The following is a 27,391-nucleotide window of genomic DNA, read 5'->3' on the forward strand; positions in this document are numbered from 1 at the left end:
TGTGCAGAAGGGGCCCAGGTCCAGGAGACCACTGAATGTTTCGATCTTTGTGTTTATAACCGCCATCAATTAGATCAATGGCAGAAACCACACGGTGTAGCATTTAGAGAGCCAGATTGCAATCTGGGAGACCCCCATTGAATCTCTACTCTGCTGTGGAATTTCCATCATGCCTCAAACCAGCTGCTACAAATGACAAATTTTAAATATTGGATTGGATTGTCACAATCTGCTTCAGGCACCAATTTTTCACTGAAAAGAAGATACTCATCTACCCACCTAATTTCAGCAATGTCGTTGGGTTCTTACAAAGACAAAGAGCCCCAATTATGGGGAAAGGTGGAGTATAAATTAAGTAAATAAATAAGTCCCCACTTCCCTTCACAGACAGAAAAACAGCAGTAGTGGTGGTTGCTAGCTGATGCTGTGGTCCAGGGCCGGAGCTAGGGAGAACTGTGCCCAGGGCACGCATGCGTCCTGCGCCCCTGCCACACACCCCTTCTCACCCCTGCCATGCCCCAGAATACCCCTGCACCAGCACGCACCCAGTGCATCATGCACCCCCTCGTCCCCTTGGCACAACGCCACTGCTGTGGTCACAATACAGGTAACACAACACCATCAGCAGAGGAAAGAGAGAAAAATTATCTGAAGCCCCTTTACCATTGAAGCCCACCTAAAATAAAAAACATGGCACGGAGAAGGAAAATTAATTTGTATGCTTCTGGGAAATTATTTTGTCTCCTGTAGACTGTGTGGCATGACAAACAGAAAAGAAGCAACGGGTCTCCAAGGTTTAACAGCAAAAACGCAGTAATCTATTGGATCTGAAAAAGGGATTTTTTTGAATAAATGGTTGTGACCAGCCAGGATTTAGGAAGGATCCAAAAAGACCTTGCTGCTGACACTGCATGCTACCATTTAACAATAGGATTTAATTCATTAGGAGGCGTGGGGAAAAGAACAATTAACAATGGGAAAGGATAAAAATATTTAGCAAGATCAAGCTACTGCTACGGCCGGCGGTCGAAATTAAGTCACACAAAACTCCAGGCTAGCAAATTAAATTCAATTGCTTACGGTGTGGGTTTAATTCGTTTCGTTTTATTGAACTTAATACCCCACCTTCCCTGTCCAAAGCCGGGCTCAGGGCAGCTAACACACATTTTTAAAACACAATCTGAAAAATCTGGCATTAAAAAAATAAGTCAAAATATTCCTATATATAAATTAAAAAGATGACGATATTAAATATGGATCACATATTACCCATAAATTAATCCCTCTCTTCCCAGCTGTATGACAAGAGAGGCAGAAGGATGGGCTCAGGGACCAGAAAATACAATTTGAACTGATATCTTCAGTTGTAAGCCTGGCGGAACATTTTGGTCTTACAGGCACTGCGGAATTTATTGATATCTCACAGGGCCCTAATGTCTGCTGGGAGAGAATTCCACCAGAAGGGGCCAGTGCTGAGAAGGCTCTGGCTCTGGTGGAGGTCAAACAGACATCCTTGGGGCCAGGGATCACCAGCAAATTCCTATCAGAGGATCAGAGAGAGGACACTCTGATGTGGGCAATATGGAGAGATGCAGCCCTAAAGATACAACAGTCCTAGGTTGCTCGTGGCCTTAAAGGTTAAAGCCAAAATCTTGGAAACAATCTGGAATTCAACCGGTAACGAGTACAGCTGGTAGGTAAAAAGGTAAAGTTTCCCCTTCAGTGATTTTATAGGCAAACCGCTTTTGTGGGGCAGTTTGCCATTGCTTTCCCCTAGCTATGAGCTAGGTACTCATTTACCGACCAAGAAATGGATGGATGGCTGAGTTGACCATGAGCCAGCTGCCAGGATATTTGACCCGCAGGGGGCTTGAACTCCTGACCGTGTGAGGGGCAATGCAAGCACTTAACCACTACGCCATGCGGCACCACAGTTGGTAGAGCATAGGTCTACATGAGTGGCAGACTAATCTGGTGAACTGTATTGTTTTCGTACTCCTACACACAAAGCCTGCTGGGTGACCTTGGGCCAGTCACAATTCTCTAAGGACTCTCTCAGCCTCATGTATCTCACAAGGTATCTCTTGAAGAGAGGAGAAGGAGTTGCAAGACGTTTTGAGACTCCTTATGGTTGAGAAAAGTGGTGTATAAATCCAACTCTTCTTCTTCTCCTTCTCCAAGGCTCTTGCCAGAGGCCACTGCCAGCCATCCAAGCAGGGCATTGTGTCCTGTCCTGAGAGCCAGCGTGGTGTAGTGGTTAAAAGCAGGTGGATTCTAATCTGGAGAACCAGGTTTGATTCCCCACTCCTCCACCTAAGTGGCGGAGGCTTATCTGGTGAACCAGACGCGTTTTCGCACTCCTGCATTTCTGCCGGGTGACCTTGAGCTAGTCATAGTTCTTCAGAACTCTCTGAGCCCCACCTGCAAGGTGTGGGGAGAGGAAGGGAAAGGAGCTTGTAAGTCATCGCGAGTCTCCTTACAGGAGAGAAAGGTGGGGTATAAAACCAAACTACTCCTCCTCCTCTTCCTCTTTTTCTGTGCCAAACCCACCCAATCCATGTACATGCTATTCCAGTGTGTGCCTGGGATGACTTAGTACAATCCCCCAACTCTAGGCAGCCTAATTTACATATTCTGCAAACCAATTGCTAATTATGCAAATCGTGTATGTTTCACGTTTCATCCACTGCCACTGGCTTTGTGCCTGCTGCCGGCAACTAGCGCAAGGAAATCATCAAGGGAAACATGCTTGCTTTTTCTAACCCGTCTCTGTTTTTCACTCTGCTCATGCCAGGATTTCTTTTTCTTTAGCAACAACAAAGATCCTGCAGAGAGGATGTAGAAGGAAACCGAACAATCTTAGTTCCTTTTTTAGCTGGAACAATGGAAGGTACCAGCAGGCTTGCTTTCTCTTAAGTTAGGGGACTGGGTGCGGCCTGCATGTATTTTGTCTCCTACCTCTGGGTCGACAAGGACTAGAAACTTGCTGCAGAAAGAGATGAGAAGAGACCTAAAAGAGAAAAGAAGTCTATCGATCTGGGACACTAATGATGCTATATTACAAAGACACAAAACACTTCTTTATTATTTACAGACAGCAGCAAGAGGAGTGATAGCCAGATATTGGAAGACACAAGAATTGCCATCATATGATGAATGGTTGTTAAAGGTTCAAGATTACAGAGCAGCGGACAAACTGACAACTTTAATACACAAAAAATGCCTTGATCCTTTTTATAAAGTACTAGGTGGAGATTTGAACAGGTGCAATTGACCTATGATATGTTAACAGCTCTAACTCTTGACTGCAAAATGCAAATTTGGCTGATATTGTAAGTACCTGAGAAAACCCAAATGTTTTAGATGCAAGTTTCCTCATGAGTCAAACTACTCATACACATCATACACCAACAACATACATTACCTACACAATTCTGACGCTCAAAATAGAATCCTATTGTTATCTGCATAGCTTAAGATTATTATTAACCTAATTATTATTATTATTATGTATCTATGTATATGTGTGTGTGTGTGTTTGTATATATTTCGCACTGTATTTATGTGCTAGAATCTTAAACCACTTTTTCTTATGTAACTATCACTTGCAAATGTTAAGTACATTGTTTATAATTTATGTAACGGATCATAAATTCTGTTATTACTGGAACCCCTTTGAGTCAGATTGTCTGCAAATTAATATGTATTCCTAAATGATAAAATAATTTAAAAAGATTTTTAAAAGAGAGAGAGAACAGAAGTCAAGGCCAACAAATGGCATAAACAGGTACTGGGTTGCGTGGTCAAAATCTGGACAAAGCCCAGACAACTGGTCCAAGTAGCCCCTCTCCGCTGCCTAGTTTCCCTCGCCCCAGCTTCTGGGCAGGGAGGAGGAGCCGTGGCTGGGCAGGGCACGACAGGGGCGTGGCCAGACATTCCGGGGCGGGGCATTCCTAAGCGGGGCTGTGGCAAGGACACAGCCGCTGCGCCGGTCCTTGGGCGGGAAACGAATGCACGCAGGCGCAAGCTGCCACGCCCGCTGGTGCACCTCCTGCTAGACTGCTTCAAGTTCTGCGCGCTACTGCTGAGAGGAGGGGTGTAACTAAGGCAAAAATCAAGTGGCAAAATCACCAATTAGTAACCCCCTCTTGGCACACACAAATAATTAGTAACCTATTCTCGGGAACCTGTGAGAACCTGCTGGATCCCACCTCTGGTCATGGGGGGGGGGGATCTGGCAACCCCACATGACCCAAAGAGCCAGGCTATCCAGATTTCACCAGGTTTCAGCTGATGATCACGATCCACCCTGGTTAGCGTTTGGAAGGAAAGCCACCAAGGAACACCAGCCCCGCTATGCAGAGGAAGGCAATGGCAAACCATCTCAGAACCTCTCTTGCCATGAAAACCCTACAAGATCACCGTCGGTCAGCTGCGGTACGCACATACACGCAAAAGGTTTTATTTATTAGTTATATCCCACTGTTCTCCACCATGAGGATTAAAAGCAGCTGACGTCTCCCCCCTCTCAGATCAGCAGGTGCTTTCTAGACACAAGATGCAGTCATTTGGATATTTATACCCCACTTCTCCACATAGGAAAGCCAAAGGAACGTGCAGCCCTGTCCAGAGGATGGGGATGGCACCACTCCCATACCACCCCACCGCCTCCAGGTGGCATGGAGAGGCAACAAAAACCAGCAACAAAAACATGACCATCTGAAAGTCCTCCACAGGGTGAAACATACTTGCACCACCCTGTCAGAGGTCTGCACCAGGGGAGTTCCTGACTCAAAGGGCAAGTGGAAGCTGACTAAAGTTGGTTCCATGGCCAGGAATGCCCATGGGCCACCCCCCAGCTGCACCAATGGCCGGGTTTCAGCCAGCGCAGCTCTTTGGGCAGTGGGCATTTCCAAGACGAGTGGCATGGAGCTTTGAAGCAGCTTGCCCTCCCCAGAAGTTTGCCCTCCCCACTAATGCGGGCCCACACTAGCGTGTTTACCCACCCCACCAGCATAAGCGGCACTTATGCCGGTGGGGTGGGTAAACACACTCGTGCGGGCCTGCATTAGTCCCTAAACATGCTTCGTCCACCTCTTCTGGATTGGACTGTTGGAACATCATCCCCTCCCCCTCATTTTACCCTCGCAACAATTGTGTTAAGTCATATTAGGCTGAGAGAGAGTGGCCCAACCTAGCTGGAGAACTGGGTTTCATTCCCCGCTGTGCCACTTGAGCTGTGGAGGCTTATTTAGTGAACCAGTTTAGCTTATGTACTCCAGCACATGCCAGCTGTGTGACCTTGGGCTAGTCACAGTTCTTCAGAGCTCTCTCAGCCCCACTCACCTCATAGGGTGTTTGTTGTGGGGGGGAGGGAAGGGAAAAGAGATTGTAAGCCCCTTTGAGTCTCCTTACAGAAGAGAAAGGGGGATATAAATCCAAACTCTTCCTCCTCTTCTTCATGATCAGAAGCCACAGAGCAAACCTCAACAGTGGAGTACAACTTTCAAGGACTGTTTTCTCTTCAGCCGTCCCCACAAGCCCAAGTTTCCGTTTGCTTGTGGATCTGTCCCAAAGGCCATCGCTCAAAGTGTTTTGTGGGAAATACCTCTCCTTCTTTACCAGCTCCATCAGTCTACTGTTTACACATGCATCCTTAATGGACGTCTACCCGAGAATCTTAAGACCCTCAACTGTTACGTTCCCTTCATTTTCATTCCTCTAGGATTTGGTGGGGGGCAGGAATAAACCGTATAAAAACAAGAAATTTGGTACGCTGACAAACACAGACTAATCTCATCCCCAACTTCAACGGCTTCCAATTCTCAACGGCGCCAGTATCTTATCAAGAGCCATTTGCATAGCATATAAATATTTATTTGCCTTTAATCCAGCCAACCAAACCTGCCTTGTGGCACTTGGGGACTTGGAAAATGGGAGTGGGGGGGGGGGAACACCCCCACAGCTCTAATCAGAAATTGCAGCCTTTGATAAACCGAAAGCTAAAATAGAGTGTCAGATCTGAAAGGGGGGGAAGGAGATGAAGCGATGTAAGCAAACCGGATTGGACGTTGTTTATTCTCTAAAGGCCTCTCTTGTGTTCTGCCTGAGCCTCCTGATCCTTTCTCCAAGGAGTTCATGGTGGCATACACCAGTCTCCCACCCTCCAATTTATTCTCACAACAATCCTGTAAGGTAGGTTAGGATAAGATTTGCCTTATGGAATTTCCTGCCACAATGTATAACAAACACCACTGGTTCAGATGGCTTTAAAATAGGAACAGACAAACTCACGGTGGAAGATTCCTTTTGGTTGTTCTGAGGCATGATGGCTAAAGGGAACCTTCATGTTCATGAGCAGTATACCTCAGAATTCCAGGTGGAAGAAACAGGGGAGGTCTGTTGCCTTCACACCTTGCTTGTGGGCTCCCTACAGGCATTTGAGAAACTGGGCGATGGACTCAATAGGCCTCAAGCCATTCCAGCAAGGGAAGATGTCATTATTAGCCAAGCGAGTTAGGAATGGAACCTCTGGGTTCAGAGGCATGACTATCACTGAAGAACATTTTATAATATGTCAATTGTTTTGGTGGCTTGAAGCAGAAGAGTTTGGAAATACACCTTTAAGGAGTCTCAAAGCAGCTAACCAACTCCTTCCCTTCCTCTCCCCACAACAGTCACCTTTTTAGGCAGGTGGGCCTGAGAGAGTTCTGAGAGAACTGTGACTATCCCAAGGTCACCCAGCAGGCTTCATGTGGAGGAGCAGGGAAACAAATTCTGTTCATCAGATAAGAGTCCATCACTCAATGTAGAGGAATGGGGAATCAAGCTCAGTCGTCCAGAGTACAGTCTGCTACTCTTAACCACTACGCCACACTGGCTCTTATACTTTGTTTTAGCTGGCATTTTTATGTTACACTGCTAACTGCTTGGAACACCTTTGTGGAGAGGTGGTACCCAAATATTTTTGAACCAACAGAGACAGGGACAGGTAATAGGGGAGAGTTGTCATCTTCATGTCCAGTTTAGGGGCCTCCTGGCTGACCGCTGTTGGATAAAGGATTCCAGACTAGATGTGCTGCTTGGAGTGATCCTGCAAGACTCTTTTTGTGTTAGCTGTAGAGAATAAATATACATACAGAACATAGTGCAAAGAGATTCAAATTCACAGCTGGGGCAGCCAGTGTTCAACATGCTAGTGTTCAACAACATTACTTCTCACTGCTTCCCCGACCACCATCAAGAAATCATGCCCAATGGGCGGGCCAGATCTGAAGGACTCGCTGTATAAAGCACAGCACGAGAGCCTTGATACCCTCTTGCTACAGTTCATTAGGCTGAAGAATCTTTGGCGGAACACCTGTTCTTGCGATCAAAGCCCTCAAGATTCAGAGCTGGGTATGCCCAAAATTGGGATTTTGTTTTGATTGTTCTTAATCGGTTCCCCACTTTGTCATTTTGACACCCCTTCCCCCTTGATAAAAAGTTGAAAACGAACAGCAAAGCAATTGCAGGATCTGTCGCACCAGTATCAGCGGCAGTTACCATCCTGTCCTCCAGTTAAAGATAACTGCTTGGGGTGAGCTGCTAGGAGGGACCCCCAATGGAGGAGAGAGGTGAAATTGCCATCATGGACGTAAGCGTAAAGGTTGTTGTGAATTCTAGGTAAATATTGAAAGAGCAGGTTGATTTCCTCCACTTGCCTTTTCCATAAAAGCACAGGAGCGACTCTGCTAGGCCAGACTAAAGATCCATCTAGACCAGAATTTTTCCAAGCAAGGTTCTGCAAAAGCTTTAGGTTCTATAAACACCCCTCCCCACAAAGTGCTACAAAATTTTACCCACCTCTGGCACTTCACTCTCTCCCATAAGAAAGAGCCTGCTGGATCAGACCAGAGTCCATCTAGTCCAGCACTCTGCTACTCGCAGTGGCCCACCAGGTGCCTTTGGGAGCTCACCTGCAGGATGTGAAAGCAATGGCCTTCTGCTGCTGCTGCTGCTCCCAAGCACCTGGTCTGCTAAGGCATTTGCAATCTCAGATCATGGAGAATCAAGATTGGTAGCCATATATAGATCGACTTCTCCTCCATAGATCTGTCCAAGCCCCTTTTAAAGTTATCCAGGTTAGCAGCCATCACCACCTCCTGTGGCAGCACATTCCAAACACCAATCACGCGTCGCGTGAAGAAATGTTTCCTTTTGTTAGTCCTAACTCTTCCCCCCAGCATTTTCAATGGATGCCCCCTGGTTTTAGTATTGTAAGAAAGAGAAAAAATGTATCTGTCAACATTTTCTACCCCATGCATAATTTTATAGACTTCAATCATAGCCCCGCTCAGATGTCTCCTCTCCAAACTAAAAGAGTCCCAAACGCTGCAGCCTCTCCTCATAAGGAAGGTGCTCCAATCCCTCAATCATCCTCGTTGCCCTTTTCTGCACTTTTCTATCTCTTCAGCTCTGAAGTTTGTGACTGGTACATGAATTGCATATTACCAGTCTTGGCTTGGTTGAGAGTGGGGTTCCCTCAAAGGACAGAACATATTTGAAAGGACCCTCCAGTAAAAAAAAATGGACTCCAAGGCACTGAAGCAAATCTTCATCCCGTTTCCTGCAGATGGATGCTTTAGAGAGGGGACTCTATGGTGTTATACTCCGCTGAGGCCCTCCCAGGTTCCGTCCCCTGAAACTTCAGGAATTGCTCAATCTAGAGCGGGCAACCTTAGCACAGGCACGGACCACTGGAAAGCTTACTGTTGCCAAGTTTGAGAAACTCTGCTCGGGATACTGCTGGACCACAGAATAAATCACTGTCGAGGAAAAGAAAACAAGACAATTGGGGAGCATGCGGAGTGCATTTAACCCATCCGTGTTGCCTCTCCCCGCCGCTTTCCCTCTGCACCAGCTGTGCGGCCCTCCCTTTATTTCCTTTTAATCAATACAACCTGACACTAATTCTAATGGTTTTAATAAATGTTTAATGCCTCGCGAAAGGTCGCCCGCCTCCTGTTCCCGCCGCAAGATTTGTATTAATAGCGCGCCGGCCGCTTGGTTTTTAACGGCACTGTTCCTGCCAGGCTTTCAAAAGCTTTGGCATGGAGTCTCGTCCCGTGCGATGCATTTAGAACAAGAAACACTCTCCGTGGGTTCCATGATAAACTGTCAGGGAGCTCAGTGGCAGGAGGCCAGACAGGAGGCAGGGAAGAGAAAACAGGCAAATTAGCATGGACGGAGGGAGAAAGATGGAACGCTGGGGGCAAGCGCTCGGCAGCTAACGGCATCCCTGATCTGAGCCTTACTTAAAATGAGCAATAATCATAAAGCAAGCCTCCGTTTTGCCTTCCCTAAAACCACAGCTAAAGCACCCCAATGATGCAACCAGGGCTTTGTATATCCTGCAAAGCCATCGCTAACATTCAAAAACGGTTCCGGGGTGGACCGCTGAGCAACCCAAGCCTGTGGCGAATAGCCAGTGTGCTTGTTTTATTTATTTATTTTAAATATTTGCTCATCGCCACCTTTCTCCCTATGGATCGAGAAGCGGCTTACGCTATTAATGAAATGCGTAAAAACACAGAAAACCAGAATCGAACAACCGCCATTTAGGACTGCTTTAATTAAATGCGGTCCTAAATAAATAAATGGTCGTTGTGAGGACAACCAGACCTTGCATTGAAGCATCCCAACACGGACAGAAGCTTTTCACCTTTAAGAGCAGCAGTGGCGTAGGAGGTTAAGAGCTCGTGTATCTAATCTGGAGGAACCGGGTTTGATTCCCAGCTCTGCCGCCTGAGCTGTGGAGGCTTCTCTGGGGAATTCAGATTAGCCTGTACACTCCCACACACGCCAGCTGGGTGACCTTGGGCTAGTCACAGCTTCTCGGAGCTCTCTCAGCCCCACCTACCTCACAGGGTGTTTGTTGTGAGGGGGGAAGGGCAAGGAGATTGTCAGCCCCTTTGAGTCTCCTACAGGAGAGAAAGGGGGGATATAAATCCAAACTCTTCTTCTTCTTCTCTTCTTCTTAAAGTGCCTATTTTTCCCAGTTCAGATTAAAAATAGCATAAATGCTAGAACTCAGAAGCTAAGCAGGATCGAACCTGGTTAGTATTTGGATGGGCAGCCTCCAAGGAATACCAGGATTGTGACATGGAGGCAGGGAATGGCAAACCACCTCTCAATGTCTTTTTCTTCAGATCATCATAAGTGCTGTGACTGGAGGGCAAAAAAAACCCCAAGTGATATGAAGAGCCAGCGCGATGTAGTGGTTAAGAGCAGGTGGATTCTAATCTGGAGAACTGGGTTTGATTCCCCACTCCTCCACCTGTGTGGAAGAGGCTTATGTGGTGAGCCAGATGTGTTTCTCCACTCCTACATTCCTGCTGGGTGACCCTGGGCTAGTCACAGTTCTCTCAGAACTCTCTCAGCCCCACCTACCTCAGCAGGTGTGTATTGTGGGGAGAGGAAGGGAAAGAAGCTCGTAGGCCACCTTGAGTCTCCTTACAAGAAAGAAAGGTGGAGTATAAATCCAAACTCCTTTTTAGCAGATCATGGGTTCAATGACTCATCTAACCGATTAAAAATAATGCATTGCTTCGGCCCTACTCCTACAAACAGGCCTCGGGAGCGTGGTTAAAAAATCCCAGCGATTTCCACAGCCCAATTATTTCAGCACACGGCCGAGTGAGCGAGCCTTCAGAAGCTCTGCGAGCTTAATCCGACGTGGTGGAAATTCCATCTGAAAGCATTGCCCCAAAGGCATGTTCTAGCCCATCGGGTTCCGTGAAACCTCGATTCCCAAAAAGGAAGCCCCGGGCTTTGATAAGGGACGACTGAACTCCAGCAACAAAAATCTGAGCTATTTCCTGTGGGAACAGCATGCTGACAGAATTAGGGACGGTGCAAACAAAACGAGAAAAAGAGGTCACTCTAGACTTTGGGCCGCTGCAAGACTTTTATCTTTTGCCAGGCCTGAGGTGATACCTGTGAAATAGAGTTCTGGCCACCAGTGGGGAAAGAAAGGTAGGGCTGCCAAGTCCAGGTAGCAAAGCTGCTGGGGTACAGGAGGGGATGATACCATGAAGTCCATTCTCCAAAGAATCCATTTTCTGTAGTCGGGAGATCAGCTGTAATTCCGGAGGACCCCCAGGTCTCTCTCACCTGGAGGCTGGCGTCCCAGTTGCTGAATGATCGGATGAATATGCCCAGTTCCTGTATTGCTCTTTGCTGCCGACGTAACGGGTCAGACAGAACCACCCGTGAAATGACAGCCTCATTCCTCTAATTAGACCCATTAAACACCATTTCCCTGCCATCGTCATCTGCTTTATTTTACTTTATGCAGACATACACTACTTGCCTTTCAAAAACCTGCATTGTTCTCTTCGCCCTCCATTTTATCTTCACAACTTTGTGGTAGGTTAGGCTTCGAGAGACTTGTTCTACCGCCGGCTTCTATGACAGACAAGGGAATTTGACCGTGAGTCTCCCTGTCTACCAGTCTAACCAGTATACCCCATTGGCTCTTTGTCCTTAGGATTGTGTTTAACTCACAATTCAGAAAGGGGGGGAAAGAAGGTGAGTAACCATGGTAAAGAAGGGAAGCTTAAGTTCACATCCCTGTGGAGTCATGAAGTTTGTGAGGAGAATTGTAGCCAAATGAACCGCTTTCACGTATGTCTACATATCAATCACTGGTAATTTTGGATACTTGTTTGCACGACAGCGTCATTCGCCACTGGAATTCCCCGTGTAGATGATATAATCCTGGTGCAAATGAGTGGCCAAGAGTGCAATATGTTTACAGCCTTATAATCAGTCAGTCCTATGGCCCACGGTAGGTTAATATTCAGGGGCATACCTATGGTAAATAGTTAGGACAAGCATTGACTGAACCTTTCTCTTTCTCTCCTTCAGCCTGATCAGTATTTAACTGAGGGCTCAGCCTTACCAGATCTGGTTTTATACTGCTGCCTCTGCCCCTGAAGTCCACATGACTTTGGAGGCCAGGCCTAGCCTAGGGTCAAACTGCGGGCTCCATCTCCAAAATCCATGTGGACTTTAGAAGCGGAGCCCAAAGTTTAAAGCTGGACTTGTGCTAGGTGGGGTGGAGTTCTTGGAGGGGAGGAAGCTAGGCAGCTGAGGGCACCTCCCTTCAAGTAGTGCCCAGGGCATGCACCCCGGTTATCCCACTCTAGATACGCCTCTGTTAATACTGCCTACTTTGACTGGCCCCAAAAGGGGCTCCTTATCACATATCTAATAGCTTTTTCACTGGAGATGCTGAGGACCAAATCCAGGAAATTCTCCAAGCAAAAACTGTCTTAGGTTCATAGTACTTAGTACTTGACTAGATAAAGAAATGGCAGGTTTTGGATGACCTTTTCCAGTAAACATCAGTTAGAGTGGAACAGGCAGATCAGTTTAATAACAATTGTCTTGTCCTCGAAATTCAGGCCAGGTAGGGCTTCAAAGATCCAGCCCCTTGAAATGGGCTTGGAGTGCACTGGTGGCCGATGTAATTGATGTAACATTGAGGTCATTAGAGCCAGCATGGTTTAGTGGTTAAGAGCAGGTGGTTTCTAATCTGGAGAACAGGGTTTGATTCCCCACTCTTCCACCTGAGTGGCAGAGGCTTATCTGGTGAACCAGATGTGTGTGCCACACTCCAACATTCTGGGTGACTTTGGGCTAGTCATGGTTCTTCAGAACTCTCTCAGCCCCACCTGCCTCACAAGGTGTCTGTTGTGGGGAGAGGAAGGGAAAGGAGCTTGTAAGCCACCTTCAGTCTCCTTACAGGAGAGAAAGGTGGACTATAAATCCAAATTCCCCCTCCTCCTCCTCCTCCTCCTCCTCCTCCTCTTCTCCCACTAACCAGCACTGACAAGCAGCCTAGCCATAGCATTGTACACTAGCTACAGCCCCTGAATACTCCTCAAAGGTAGTCCCAAGTAGAAGACATTGCAGTAGTCCAGTCTAGATGTGATTAAAGCATGGGGTTGATTCCCTGCTCTACCACTTGATATGTGGAGGCTTATCTGGGGAACTAGGTTAGCTTGTGCACTCAGGTCATACCATCTAGTCCAGCAATGTCTACCCTGACTGGGCAGTGGCTCTGTGGGAGCCAGGCATACAGAGGTCTTTCCCAAATAACAATTCTGTGCAATCCTCTAACTGGAAATGCCAGGGATTTAACCAGAGACCTGTACATGAAACCAGTATTCTAGTTCTGCCACAGCACCTCCGTGCCAAATGCAAAGATGACATGAATAAATTATTTTTGGAACAGCGGACTCGTTAATGCAAACAATTAGCACTGCTTTATTTAAAACGAAGATTCCTGTAAATCTTAAAGACTAACAGGGCTTATTTCAGCACAAGACTTTACAGACCTCTTTCAACACAATTCTGATGACTGATGCTTAAGGGAGAGAGTGCTAGTCCATGGAAACTCATACCATGGTAAATCTGTGGGTCTTAAAAGTGTCTTCTCTCTCTCTCTCTCTCTCTCTCTCTCTGCTGAAGAAAAGTAATCTAGCTGTCCCTCTGGAATTCACTCCAAGTAAGATGCAAGAGCTGTTGAAAAGGATAAGTAGTCTGCTAAGCAACATAACTAAATATGCCTTGACGTCTGGGTCCTTCTGGATCCACAAGAAAGATACGGGAGCAAAGGCAGGCTTAGAATCTGCTCTAGACATACTTTACATTGGTTAATACCAAAATGGTTAAGCTGCCAAGGGCGTCTACCCAAACTGAACGTTTGCAGACAGATTGGAACAATGGAGATGGATAGAATTCAGCAGCCTGTTGGCACCTCTGGAATGGCTCCTCCTATTAAAGCTTCCACAGACAGTAACATGGAGCAGGGATGTGTTCATTTTTGGTTGCTTGTTAGCGATATCATTGAAATTCTAGAAGAAGAGTTTGTTTTTATACTCTGCTTTTCTGTACCTTTAAGGAGTCTCAAAGTAGCTTACAAACTCCTTTCCCTTCCTCTCCCTACAACAGACACCTTGTGAGGTAGGTGGGACTGAGAGAGTTCTGAGAGAACTTTGACTGGCCCAAGGTCACCCAGCAGGCTTCATGTGGAGGAGTGGGGAAAGATTAGCTCAGTTTACCAGATTAGAGTTGGCTGCTCATGTGGAGGAATGAGGAATCAATGCCAGTTAGAGTCTGCCACTCTTAACCATTACCTCTTACTGTGGTTTTTAATCAATACTGAAACTTGACAGACTTCCCTTTGGGGGAAAGGCAGGTTAAGAGCGCCATAAATAAATAAATTTAGGAGAAATTGTGGGTCAAACCAGAGATGTTAAAAGATTCACAACTGGACCTCCAGTACGCTTTAGAGTTTTCTGTTGCAGCCGCAACCTGTTCTATTCCCCACAATAGGGCAAAAGGGCAAACAGGAAGCATTTGACATTAGGAAATCACCACTGGGCACAGTACCGGGGGGGGGGGGGAGTCCTATTTCTCCTGATCATTTCTTCTTCATAACTAAGAAGGATTTTATTCAAGCTCTTTTTTTTCCAGTATTTAGATTTTGCATTGCATTTAGTTTGACAGAATCTTAATTAAGCAGCTTAAGGGGGATTCTGCACTCCCAATAAATAAAATCATAAAACCAACTCCGGAACAATGTATTGTCGAAGGCTTTCACGGCCGGAATCACTTGGGTGCTGTGTGGTTTCCGGGCTGTATGGCCGTGTTCTAGCAGCATTCTCTCCTGACGTTTCGCCTGCATCTGTGGCTGGCATCTTCAGAGGAAGATGCCAGCCACAGATGCAGGCGAAACGTCAGGAGAGAATGCTGCTAGAACACGGCCATACAGCCCGGAAACCACACAGCACCCAACTCCGGAACAAATAGACCCCGCTGTTGACATCACTAACAGAGAAAGGGAAGAGTCGGAAGGCAAGGAGGAAACAGAAACTCAATTGCAGGCTCCTCTGGCCAGTATCTAGATTAAAATCATCGAGAGAGTTCCATGTGACCCACATAGCCACAGGCTATGTTTTCGGTGCTGGAAAGTAAGTGGAATTTAAAACCCCCAGCCTTATCAGAAAAGGCCGTTCAAACCAAAGAGGTTTCACAATACACTTTGGATCCGGATTGCTATCGCCTGCTCGTCACCCTGAGCACCGAATCGTTCTTCCTGTTGCAAAGGGTCAGTCATCCTGCACAATGAACCTGCTATCCAGCTTCACCGTTCCAAAAATTGCCAAGTAACCCCCACCAGCCTCGAGCCAACTCAACCGGCCAAGTAAAGAGAATAGAAGAATAGAATAGAATAGAATCTTTATTGGCCAAGTGTGATTGGACACACAAGGAATTTGTCTCCGGTGCATATGCTCTCAGTGTACATAAAAGAAAAATACATTTGTCAAGAATCATAAGGTACAGCACTTAATGATTGTCGTATAGGTCTAGTAAGCAATCAGGAAACAATCAGTAGTAATGAAAACATAAAATGTAAAATCATAAAATAAAATAAAATGAAATGAAATGTCAGCACAGGCTATAGTCATACAGTCATAAGTGGGAGGAGATGGGTAATAGGAATGATGAAAAAAGTAGTGCAGTAATTATATAATAAGTATATAATAAATAGTTTGACATTATCGAGGGAATTATTTGTTTAACAGAGTGATGGCATTCGGGAAAAAACTGTTCTTATGTCTAGTTGTCTTGGTGTGCAGTGCTCTGTAGCGACGTTTAGAGGGTAAGAGTTGAAACAGTTTATGTCCAGGATGCGAGGGGTCAGTAAATATTTTCACAGCCCTTTTTTTGACCCGTGCAGTATACAGGTCCTCAATGGAAGGCAGGTTAGCAGCAATTGTTTTTTCTGCAGTTCTGATTATTCTCTGAAGTCTGTGTCGATCTTGTTGGGTTGCAGAACCAAACCACACAGTTATAGAGGTGCAGATGACAGACTCAATGATTCCTCTGTAGAAGAGAAATTAAACAGAGATCCCATGGTGTTGTAGCCTGGAAAATAAAATAGTTTCTGAAAGCCTTTTCATTTTTTTCCCCCTAGAGGGCAGGGGCATCCTCAGCGTGGTGTAGTGGTTAAGAGCAGGCGGATTCTAATCTGGAGAACCGGGTTTGATTCCCCACTCCTCCATCTCAGTGGCAGAGGTTTATCTGGGGAAGCAGACGTGTTTCCGCACTCCTACACTCCTGCTGGGCGATCTTCAGCCATGGTGGCTCCCAAATATCAGTGAAATGGATTGTCCACCTTAATCCCCAAAATAGAATCGACAGAAGATATTGCTGAAGTGTGGGTGTCATAGCCAAAGCTGACTCATGGCGATCCTGAAGCGTTTTCACGGCAAGAGACATTCAGAGGTGGCTTGCCATTGGCTGCCACCGAAAGAGTTCCAAGAGAACTGTGACTAGTCCTAGGTCACCTGACAGGCTTCATGTGGAGGAGAGTCCGCCACTTTTAGCCACCCTATCACGCTACAACATCTTAACTTTGGGTCAAGTGGAAACTGAAGAGTTTATCCAATAGCCCAAAGTAGAGGAAGACAAATATTTCATGAGAAAAATTAAGAAAGCCAATTCAATGCAACTTTCACAATCTCCAATCGAAGTGATCTTTTGATCTCCAATCAGAGTGAGAACCGGCGTGGTGTAGTGGTCAAGAGCAGGTGGATTCTAATCTGGAGAACCGGGTTTGATTCCCCACTCCTCCACCTCTGGTGAACCAGAAGTCTTTCCGCACTCCTACATTCCTGCTGGGTGACCTTGGGCTAGTCACAGTTCTCTCAGGACTCTCTCAGCCCCACTTACCTCACAAGGTGACTGTTGTGGGGAGAGGAAGGGAAAAGAGCTTATAGGCCACTTTGAGCTTACAAGAGAGAAAGGTAGGGTATAAATCCAAACTCCTCCTCCTCTTCCTCTTCCTCCCCCTTATCCAGCTGTTAATGCTGCTAATGCATTTCATTGAACACACAGCAAATTTGTCATGGGATTTTTTTTCCTATCGCACACCACCGTTTCCAGTTTTCTAGCTTGCAATGCCATGAAATGGGAAGCAGAAGTCCACAGCTGCTGTATCCCAAGGTGCAAAGAATCTCAGACTAGGACAGGGAATATCAGATGATTCCCTCAGGCATAAAGATCACTTGCGGACGAGGAATTGGCCATCCTCTCGCAACCAACCTCACAGGGCTGTTGCTATGAAAAAAAAAATGAAGCAGGAAAGAGTCATACGGACTGCACACTGCCCTGAGCAGGATAAAGTCACAGTATATAGTTTAACATTTTCAAAGGAGAGCCATTTCAGTTAACTTCGACACCCCTGTGTTCCAGTTGTCAATCACCCCAGAACCTGTATGAGTACTAGATTCTTAAAGAAGAGGAGGAGTTTGGATTTATATCCTGCTTTTCTCAACCAAATGGAGTCTCAAAGTGGCTTAACAAATTCCTTCCCTTCCTCTCCCCTTGTGAGGTAGGGTGGGCTGAGAGTGTTCTGAGAGAACTGTGGCTAGACCGAGGTCACCCGGCATGTGGGGGGAAGGGACTCGGTTCTCCATATCAGAGTTCACCTGCTCTTAACTTTTACACCATGCTTGTAAAGTCCAGCAGGTTAGAACGGGTCGATGGAAAAAGCCTAGTGCAATATCTACCAGCTCAAATAAGTGTTCTCTTACAAAGAAACAAAGTTGTGGGAATAAAGACATTTTCTTTCCCCTTACATTATGACAACTGCCCTCCAACCCAAGTAAAAACAGAGAAAGCCTTTTGGGAGAGAGGCTACTGGTAACCCTATTCCAATCATGCCTCAGTACCATCTAAAATAGATGGGCTTATCAGCCAGTATTTCATAATGGAACCCAGGAATATTTGTTCACTTGATGTATGCTCAGCCTTTCTTTCCAACGACCCAAGTGGCTTAGATTGTTCTCGGTTTTATTCTCACAACAGCTCTGAAAGGGGGGTTAGCTTGAGAATGTAACTTGTCTAAGGTCATCTAACAAGCTTCCATGGGAGTGGGTATTCAAGAACATAAGAAAGAGCCTGCTGGATCAGACCAGAGTCCATCTAGTCCAGCACTGTGCTATTCACAGTGGCCCACCAGATGCCTTCGGTCCCTCAGATCCTAGTCCAGCACTCTAACCACTACACCACATTGTACAACACCCTAATTCTCTTTCCAAGGATCGCTGCTTAAGCCCTACCTACTCAGATACTGCTGGGCATCTCAACTCTCTTCCTGAAGTTTTGCTGTATTAATTCACTTGGTAACCACATGCCAGAAAGGGATTTACTCATTGGGTTAAAGATACACTTGAGGGGGGGGGCATAAAATTGTCCTAAAATAGATTAAAAACAGTCCAAATATAACTCAGCAGCTGTAGCATGCGAAACGGTAGCACATACAACATGGCGCATTAGCCTTCTTGTACATTCGTGTGCGATCGAGATAGATGCATTGATGCATCCGGCTCCAAGATTTCTCTTCTAGGAATCGGAAATGGGGAAAAATGGTAGCAAATGATCATTACATAGGAATAAAAACAGGGACAGCAATTTAACAAGGGCAGATACCAGGAAAGAAGGGGAAAGGGGACCCGCGTAATGTCTCCAGCAATTTGACTCCAGCAATTAATAAACTATGCTCGAAACCAGACTTCTGCAAGTTCGCGCAAGGCTTAATTTACACATTCTATTTCTGCCAAGGGATGGTTTTCATTTTTTTTTCCAAAAGCTTGTTCTTCATGTCCCTGTAGATTCTCCTTGTCATTGCTGCTAGGAGAGAGGTTGTACATTTTCTTCAAGGTGTCCATATCAAGGGGTTCAAACCGGGCATCTTCTGTGTCAGAGAAAGAGGCCTCTGTTCCTCCTGCTGCCACAGGTCGCCAGGGAGAATGGCAGCTTGTTGAAACGCAGATGCGGCCACCCTCTGGGCTCCTTGTGGTCCTGGAAACCAGCTGATCCTGGAAACAGGGCCAATCTGGTACCACTGCTATAAAAGCTCCCTGTATCAGATCTCAGACGTCTGGTTCTGAGGGAGGTCACCATGGTGTCTCGTTGCACCTACCTGACCTGTATGTGTGAGCACCATTGAAACATTCAGAGGTGGTTTGCCATTGCCCGCCTCTGCATAGGCTGAGAGAGTTATGAGAGAACTGTGACTGATGGAGACTTCCAGGGAAGAAGAAGAAGAGTCTGGATTTATATCCCCCTTTTCTCTCCTGTGAGGAGACTCAAAGAGGCTAACAATCTCCTTTCTCTTCCCCACCCCCACCCAACACCCTGTGAGGTGGGTGGGGCTGAGAGAGCTCCGAAGAACTGTGACTAGCCCAAGGTCACCCAGCTGGCATGTGTTGGATGCACAAGCTAATCTGGTTCATCAGATAAGCTTCCACAGCCCAAGTGGCAGAGCAAGGAATCAAACCCAGTTCTCCAGATTAGAGTGCACCTGCTCTTAACCACTACACCACACTGGCTCACACTGGAACGGCATTTCAATCTGGTAGAGTCTCTGAGGGCTGATAGGGGCTACTTTCCTGGCCGTAGAGCAAGACTTTATTATTTTATTATTAATAGATATTGGGGACCTTGAAATTGACAGGTGGGTTGGAAGGGTCTGGATTTTAGACCTACTAGTTCTGAAAAAGTCCAGAATCAGAAGTGAGAGTGAGCTGTTGAGCTCTTGGAAAAAGCTTCCTCCTTTTGTTTGTTATTGCTAGTCTTTTTCTTTCTTATCTTTTCCTTTCTCAACTCTTATTTTTAAGAATAAGAGAGAGCTGTAACTGGCCCAAGGAGGAACAGGGAATCAAACCCATTCTCCAGATTGGAGTCAGCCACTCAGAAGAAGAAGAGGAGGAGGAGGAGGAGGAGTTTGGATTTATACCCCACCTTTCTTTCCTATAAGGAGACTCATGGTTTACAGGCTCCTTTCCCTTCCTCTCCCCACACCTTGTGTGGTAGGTGGGGCTGAGAGAGTTCTGAGAGAACTGTGACCAGCCCACAGTTTTGTGGGCAGTGAGGAGCTTGTAAGCCACCTTGAGTCTCCTTACAGGAGAGAAAGGTGGGGTATAAATGCAAACAACTTCTTCTTCCTCCTCCCCCCTCAATCTCACTCAACTTCCCTCAAACTCCTTCCCTCAATGTGGCTCCTGTTCACATTGGACCCACAATCCTTAGCAAAGTTTTATGGAGGCTATGCTACCTCCCTTCACCTATGGAAAAGCAGATGGGATCCAACCCTTTGTATCAATGGGGAGACAGCTTGGTCCTGTGGAAACAATGACTGGTATTCATCAGACAGGGATCCATCAGGTGTTGTCATGCAATGCCCTTTCCCCAGGTCCCCATGTGTGACGTGGAATCCATCCCCAGCTCTACGCACATGCAGTGAAAGAGACTTTGATACGAATACCACAAATTCACCACTTTGGGTGTGCGTGTCGTCAAGCCGCGGCTGATTTATGGCAATCCTGTAGGGTTTTCAAGGCCAGAGATGTTCCAAGGTGGTTTGCCATTGCTTGCCTTCATGGGGGCTGAGAGAGTTCAGAGAGAACTGCGACTGGCCCCAGCAGGTTTCAAGTGGGGGAATGGGGAATCGAACCTGGCTCTCCAGATAAGAGTTCACCACTCTTAACCCACGCTGGCTCCTTAATCCACTGCAACTTCCTGTTATTTATACAGAACATTCAATTTGCACAACGCTTTACAATCCACGTTGCATTTCTTGCAACATTTGAGAGGGGCCGTAGCTCACCAGTACATCACCAGCTTCTCAAACAGACATTCCCAATTTTAGAAGAAGAGGAAAAGTTTGGATTTGTATCCCCCGCCCCCCCCCCTTTCTCTCCTGTAAGCAGACTCAAAGGAGCAGCAGTGGTGTAAGAGGTTAAGAGCTTGTGTATCTAATCTGGAGGAACCGGGGTTGATTCCCAGCTCTGCCGCCTGAGCTGTGGAAGCTCATCTGGGGAATTCAGATTAGCCTGTACACTCCCACACACGCCAGCTGGGTGACCTTGGGCTAGTCACAGCTTCTCGGAGCTCTCTCAGCCCCACCTACCTCACAGGGTGTTTGTTGTGAGGGGGGAAGGGCAAGGAGATTGTCAGCCCCTTTGAGTCTCCTGCAGGAGAGAAGGGGGGAGGGGATAAAAATCCAAACTCTTCTTCTTCTTCTTCAAACTCTTCAAAGGGGCATACAAACTCCTTTCCCTTCCTTGCCCCACAACAGAGGCAGGTAGGGCTGAGAGAGTTCTGAGAGAACTGTGACTTAATCCAAGGTCCCCTGGAAGGCTCCGTGTGTAGGAGCTGGGAAACAAATCCAGATCACCAGATAAGAGTCCACTGCTCAGGTGGAGGAGTGGGGAATCGAACGCGGTTCTCCAGATTACAGTCCACCTGCTCTTAACCACTACACCACACTGGCATCTCCAATTGAAGGGTTGCAAGTAGCTGGTCCTGGCAAAGACCTTCCTCCCCCAAAGGCCCTAAAGAATCACTGCCAGGCAGAAGAGTCTGTGCTGCATCAGATGGACCAATGACTTGACTCGGCCCATGATTTACATGCAGGAAATCCAGCCGTCCCCTTTTAAAGCAGGGTTGGAAAAGGCCGATCTCTGCCTGAGATCTTGGAAGGCCACTGTGAGTCACAGGAGAGAAGACTTAGCCAGATGAACCAATGATTTACAACAGACACTTCACAAGTCGGACAAACAATAATGATCATTGTCAAAGGCTTTCACAACTGGATTCGACTGGTTCTGGTCAGTTTTCCAGGCTGTGTGGCCATGGTCTGGTAGATCTTGTTCCTAACGTTTCGCCTGCATCTGTGGCTGGCATCTTCAGAGGTGCATCACAGTGTGTAACAGATTTCCCTCTGTGATACACCTCTGAAGAGGCCAGCCACAGATGCAGGCGAAACGTTAGGAACAAGATCCACCAGACCACGGCCACACAGCCCAGAAAACCCACTAGAACCAGTAATGATCATTATTATTATTACTACTACAAAAGCATGTTTGGACACAGCTGGGAAGTCCAATTCAGTACAGCTGAGGAGGTTCAGGGAGACCAGGTTTAGATTCTCAACTCTGCTGTGGATGCTTGCTAAATCATCTTGGGCTGGTCGCCTGCTCTCAATCTAAAAGGACTGTTATTGTGAGGGTCAAATAGAAGAGGGAGTGTGACGTTGCAAGCCACTTTGATTCCCCTGGGGGAGAAAAGCAGGGTATAAGTAAAGCCATGAAGCTAGCTGAATGACCTTGATCTGTAACTCCCTTTCAACTTAACCTAAGTCACAGGGTTGCTGTGATAATAACACGTACGCTGCTCTCAGCTCCCCGATGGAAGAGAAGGGCGAAAACATACTGAATAGATACAATTTTAAAAGTACCTTAAAGGGTTAGGTGCTGCACAATACAGTATTCCAAACGCTATGTTCCGAAAAAGATTTTATTGTTCTCATTTTATAGGGTAAAGCAGAACCCAACAAGTCCGTGGCAGAGCCGGCACCGTACTTTCTAATCCAAATGTAACTCTTACCAACGGGCTCGCTTTCCCCAACAGAGAACATAAAAGCAACATACTCATCCTTCTTGTCGAGGAAGAAGGTAACAAGTCCCCTGGCCCACTGAGCAGGTGAACCACACATCATAATACAAAGGGGGATTTAACACTTCCATCACAGGTCAAACGAGGACTGGAAATGTGCTGGCGCATTTGACATGCCATGGGTGGCTGATCCAACAGAAACTCTTCCATGCGTAGCTCTGGCTGCCCAAATCCCTTGCTAGGTCCAAATTATAAATGCGCCCAAATCTCTGTCAAGTGAAACTCTCCCCTCCCCTGCAGTACTGAATCTCCCTGCTTTCCACAAGGACTCTACCAGTCATTTCCCTGCAGAAAGGGACAGTATGAGAGATGCATTTCTCTGCGTCTGGTTAGCGGTTTTGTCCAAAAAAACGAGGGAGTGCCTCGCCAGTTAAACCGCTTGTTTCTATTTTTAAGCCTGCCCCTGTGGTTCCCCCCCCCCCCCCCCCGGCCCCAGCCTCTCCCTACGCATGGATAAATGTGTTTTGTTTTTTAAAAGCGTCGTCTTTTCGCTAAGCGTCACAAACCCGAATGATGCAGCCCACGCGGCAGGCTGCCCACGCCAGTGCCAATTTAGACACGGGGAGTCAAGGATGCTCTATTCAAGCCAATGCAAGAACACCCTTTCCATTTTTTTTGGAAAAACAGAAGCTATCGCCTGCCAGAAAAGTCACACACGTGCACCCCAAGGCACAATTTCCTGACCATTTAAAGCACCCCTTGTTCTTTTTAAAAGACATTAGCAATACCCCTCTGCCTAAAGTGCAAATCTGTGGCTAAAAAAAATTCTGCACCAAAAAAGCCAACTCAGATGGGGGAAGGGGTGCTTTACCTGAGCCAAGACTCATCCCAAGCTGATTTCCAGAACCCTCCTACAGGACTGAACTCCAGATAACAAAGCCTCTAAGCATGTGAAGAGTGCCTTTTCCTCACTGGCTCGCAAGCAGAAGCAAACATGGGTGAGGACACTTCTAGTGACTTCTAGCAAGGTTTAGGTCTTCTTATTCCACATTTGTACACATGGCTCTCAACAATAAACACAACTTGTTCAGGAAGAACTGAAGAAGAAGAAGAAGACGACGCTAGGCATGTAGAAAACATCCATCGAAAATAATAACAGTAATCACAGTGTCCTCACAAATCCACACCAAAACCTTAAACATGAAAAGATAAATATGTGACTTTTGAAAAGCACTAATAAGATTAAGTTCTGGGAGGGTTATATACTTCATCAGGTTGATTGCAGAGGAAAGAGAAAGTGTTTTAAAGCAGGAAAGCGTCACGGGTGAGGGGAGAGATAAAGCAAGAAAGCAAAATAGAGGGAAAGGGAGAGATTTAGTAAATGATCAACTTACTTTCCTCTGCCAGACTCTCACTGAGCTCACAGCAGAAGAAAAATATAGATGCATATGTAATTATACACCCTCTCAATCTAGCAGCAAGGTTGCCTCCGAGAAATCTACTTGAATTAAACTGCCTTCCCTCTGCCAAAGGGGAGGGGGGGAGCGAGAGTAACACAAATACTGCAAAACCCATGCAAGACACCAGAACGCATACACACCCGCCACACACAAATGTACAAACTCACATCTAGACTGTGGTGTACAGTTTTACCCATGGGTTTCTGAAAAGGCCACCTCCCAGCCGGAATATCCCACCCCCACCCCCCAAAATATCTTTTTCCTCCATCACCCTCCATTCCTTTAATTTCGAATAATCCCAACACCACCACCCCCTCCAGCATCACACCTGCAACGCCTCCCCCCCCCCCCCAATGCTCAATGTAAATCAGAAGAGTTGCAACACAACGGTGGGACGAGGGCATTTAAAATCCCCCCCTCTTTTGAAATCTGGGGCTTTCTCCCCGGGGGGGGGGGGTCGAATGGTGGAAACTTTCTCTTACCGCAGGGATGGGATCTCTTCCAGCTCCGCCCGGATTGCAGGGTTGAATTAATCTGCGAGGAGGAGGAGGAGAGGAGGAGGAGGAGGAAGGAAGGAAGGAAGGAAGGAGAAAGGAGGAGGGGGGTTGAGGAAAGGGGGGGTAATTCCCACCCTGGCTGTTCAGGGGGGATGGATGCTAAAGGGAGGGGGGTGCCGGGCCAAGCAGGGGGGCCCCATGCAGCCACCCCCTGCTCCCGGGGGCTGCAGACAAACCGAGGGGGAGGGGGGGGAGGCTCTTTGTTCTATAATCCCAGTAAGATTGCCAGCCATTCGCCCCGGCTCTAATCCCAGCCCCGCTCAAGAGACGCATCCATTGGCTGCCATTTACATACAGGATTAAGAGGCAGGCAGGCAGAGAGAGGCGGCAGAGCTGCCAGCAGGCAGGCGAGCGAGCACATCAGAGAATCGCCAAACACGCTGCACATCAGAGAATCGCCCGTTCGCAGCACATCAGAGAATCGCTAATTCGCTGCACATCAGAGAATCGCCCGTTCGCAGCTTTCCGCCTCTTCTGCCCTCTGGACAAGGCAACGCAGCAGCTGGACCCGCAGTGGTAGGGACCGCAGAAAGAGAGAGTTGGCAGCAGTGATTGGCATGGCATGGCATGCTCCTGGGATGCCCTTACTCTAGCCTGCTTCGGGACAGGCCGTTGCAGGAGCAAGACAGAGAAGGCATCAGACAACCCCGGTGTAGCGGTTGGCTAGACATGTACATGTAGTCACACACGACACAGACCAGCCTCCCAATCTACCTGCCATGGCCTCCCAGCCTGGTGTTGCAGTTAAGAGAGGTGGACTCTAATCTGGAGAACTGGTTTGATTCCCCACTCCTCCGCTTGAGCGGCAGGCTCTAATCTGGTGAGACAGGTTTGTTTGCCCACTCCTGCACATGAAGCCTGCTAGGTGACCTTGAGCCAGCCGCAGTTCTCTCTGGACTCCCTCAGCTCCACCCACCTCTCCAGGTGTCTGTTGTGGGGAGAGGAAGGGAAGGTCGCTTTGAGACTCCTTGCAGTAGGAAAAAGTGGGTATAAAAACCAACCCTCCTCCTTCCTCCCAGCTCTGCTCAGATTAACTATTTTCGCTGCATCAAGGAGGAGAAAAACAACGGCAGGAACATCTGAGGGAGACTCTGGACCACACAGGTATTTAACAGGTCCCCTCCCAGTCTGAAGGCTGTATGATTTCATCAGGATATTTGCACTCTGCTTTTTGCCCCAGCTGTCACCCAAAGCAGCTTATTTCATCTTCCTCTCTGTATTTTATTGATTTATCATTTTTGCTTCTTTAAAACGTTGTCATTCTGCTTTCCCACCCAATCAGGGCTCCTAGGCAGCAGACATAAAAAAATAAAAAAACAGTTAAACAATTTTAAAAAAACTTTAAAAAAAACCCTTTAAGGTAGAGTTAAAACAATGCAGCGTTGCAATTGCAAACACACAAACAGCCACACCAGAAGGAAGGTCAATAATTATTACTGGGGGAGGGGTGTGCCAAACAAGATAAAAACATTTTCACCCCTAGGTGGAAGACACCGGTCGAGGGAAACAAACAAACAAGTCTTCTTCCTAGGAAGAGATTCCAAAGTTTCAATACTAAGGCCCCTTCTGCACATGCAAAATAATGCGTTTTCAAACCACTTTCACAACTGTTTGCAAGTGGATTTTGCTATTCCGCACAGCTTCAAAGAGCACTGGAAGCAGTTTGAAAGTGCATTATTCTGCATGTGCGGAATCAACCTATGACTGAGAAGGCCCCTTCTTGGGTGGCCCATCTGTCTAGTTTCAGATGGTGGGAAAAACTGAAGCAGTATGTGGGTAGGTTTATAATAGAAATATAGAGCTTGAATGGACCTTAAAGGTCATCTAGTCTAACCCGCTGCCCAACACAGGAAATTCGCAGCTATCTCTTCCCCCACGCTCCCCCAGAGATTCCTGCTTTATGCCCCAAGGAAGGCAAAAAGCCTCCAGGATCCCTGGGCCAGTCTAACCTAGAGGAAAATACTTTCCTGACTCCAAAGTGATGATCAGCATTTCCCTCAGCATGTAATGTGTGTAACCTCGTAACCACCACCCTGTGAGGTAGGTTAGGATGTGAGAGAGTGACAGGCCTGAGGTTGCCTAGTCAGCTTCCATGGTAGAGTGGGGGTTCAAACCTGGACCTCCCAGTCCAACACTTTAATCACAATATGCTGACTCATGGTCTGCCACAAAGATTGCTGAGTGGCCGTGGGCCAGTGTTTCTTATCCTGACCTACCTTTCAGGGTTGTAGGGAGGATAAAATGTACTAAAGATTTAAAAAATCTTCTAAAGATAAACAAATAAAACTGTGCCAGCAATGGTGACAGGAGCGATCACCAGTACGCTGCTCCTTCCTGCTCCCTAGACAGTGCAGAGGTTAGAATACATTTGGATTGGGGACACATGGGTTCAAATACTCCGACAGGCACATTTTCAGATCACCTCAAAATTTGTCTCCAACGCCACACCAAGCAACTTTAGGCATTCTCAAGTAGCCACCAGGCCATACCGCCATAATAAATAACTAGCTAGTTGTAGCTTGCAGCCTGATTTATATTTACACTGAATGTCTCAATTACAAGAGAAGAGACTTGTCGCCTTTGAGTTTCAGCTAGCTCATTAAGTTGACATAGCTGTCGAGCATAGAATTGCTTGCATTTTATTTCCTGTTTGCTCCTGTGCCATCGGGCGCACTGCTAAAGATGCTGCCTGCTTCTTGGACCTGCGCTGAAGGGAGATAAAGAAACACAAATAGTAAGTCACAATTGAAAAATCTCAAAGAGAGAAGATCAGGCCCAAACATACCGGCCTTTCCCCCTGGCTTCCACGAATTCCACTGAATTCATAATAAAATCACATTTTTTAACCTTCAAAAC

General features: G+C 46.8%; 1 protein-coding gene across 6 annotated transcripts in view; it reads right to left on the reverse strand.

Annotated features, from left to right (window-relative positions):
- GTF2IRD1 (GTF2I repeat domain containing 1) overlaps positions 1-24,743 on the reverse strand; it is a 107,719-nt gene extending 82,976 nt beyond the window's left edge. For 4 of the 6 annotated variants that reach the window (XM_048518851.1, XM_048518848.1, XM_048518849.1 and 1 more), the window contains exon 1: positions 24,461-24,738. The gene's annotated coding sequence lies outside the window, so the exon portion shown is untranslated. Of the gene's footprint in view, positions 1-24,460 lie in introns of all 6 variants that reach the window. The other 2 variants (XM_048518850.1, XM_048518852.1) reach the window with 2 other exon arrangements.
- Positions 24,744-27,391: the final 2,648 nt, after the last annotated feature.

Source organism: Sphaerodactylus townsendi, linkage group LG16 (genome assembly GCF_021028975.2).
Source record: "Sphaerodactylus townsendi isolate TG3544 linkage group LG16, MPM_Stown_v2.3, whole genome shotgun sequence".
Taxonomy (NCBI): Eukaryota; Metazoa; Chordata; class Lepidosauria; order Squamata; family Sphaerodactylidae; genus Sphaerodactylus; species Sphaerodactylus townsendi.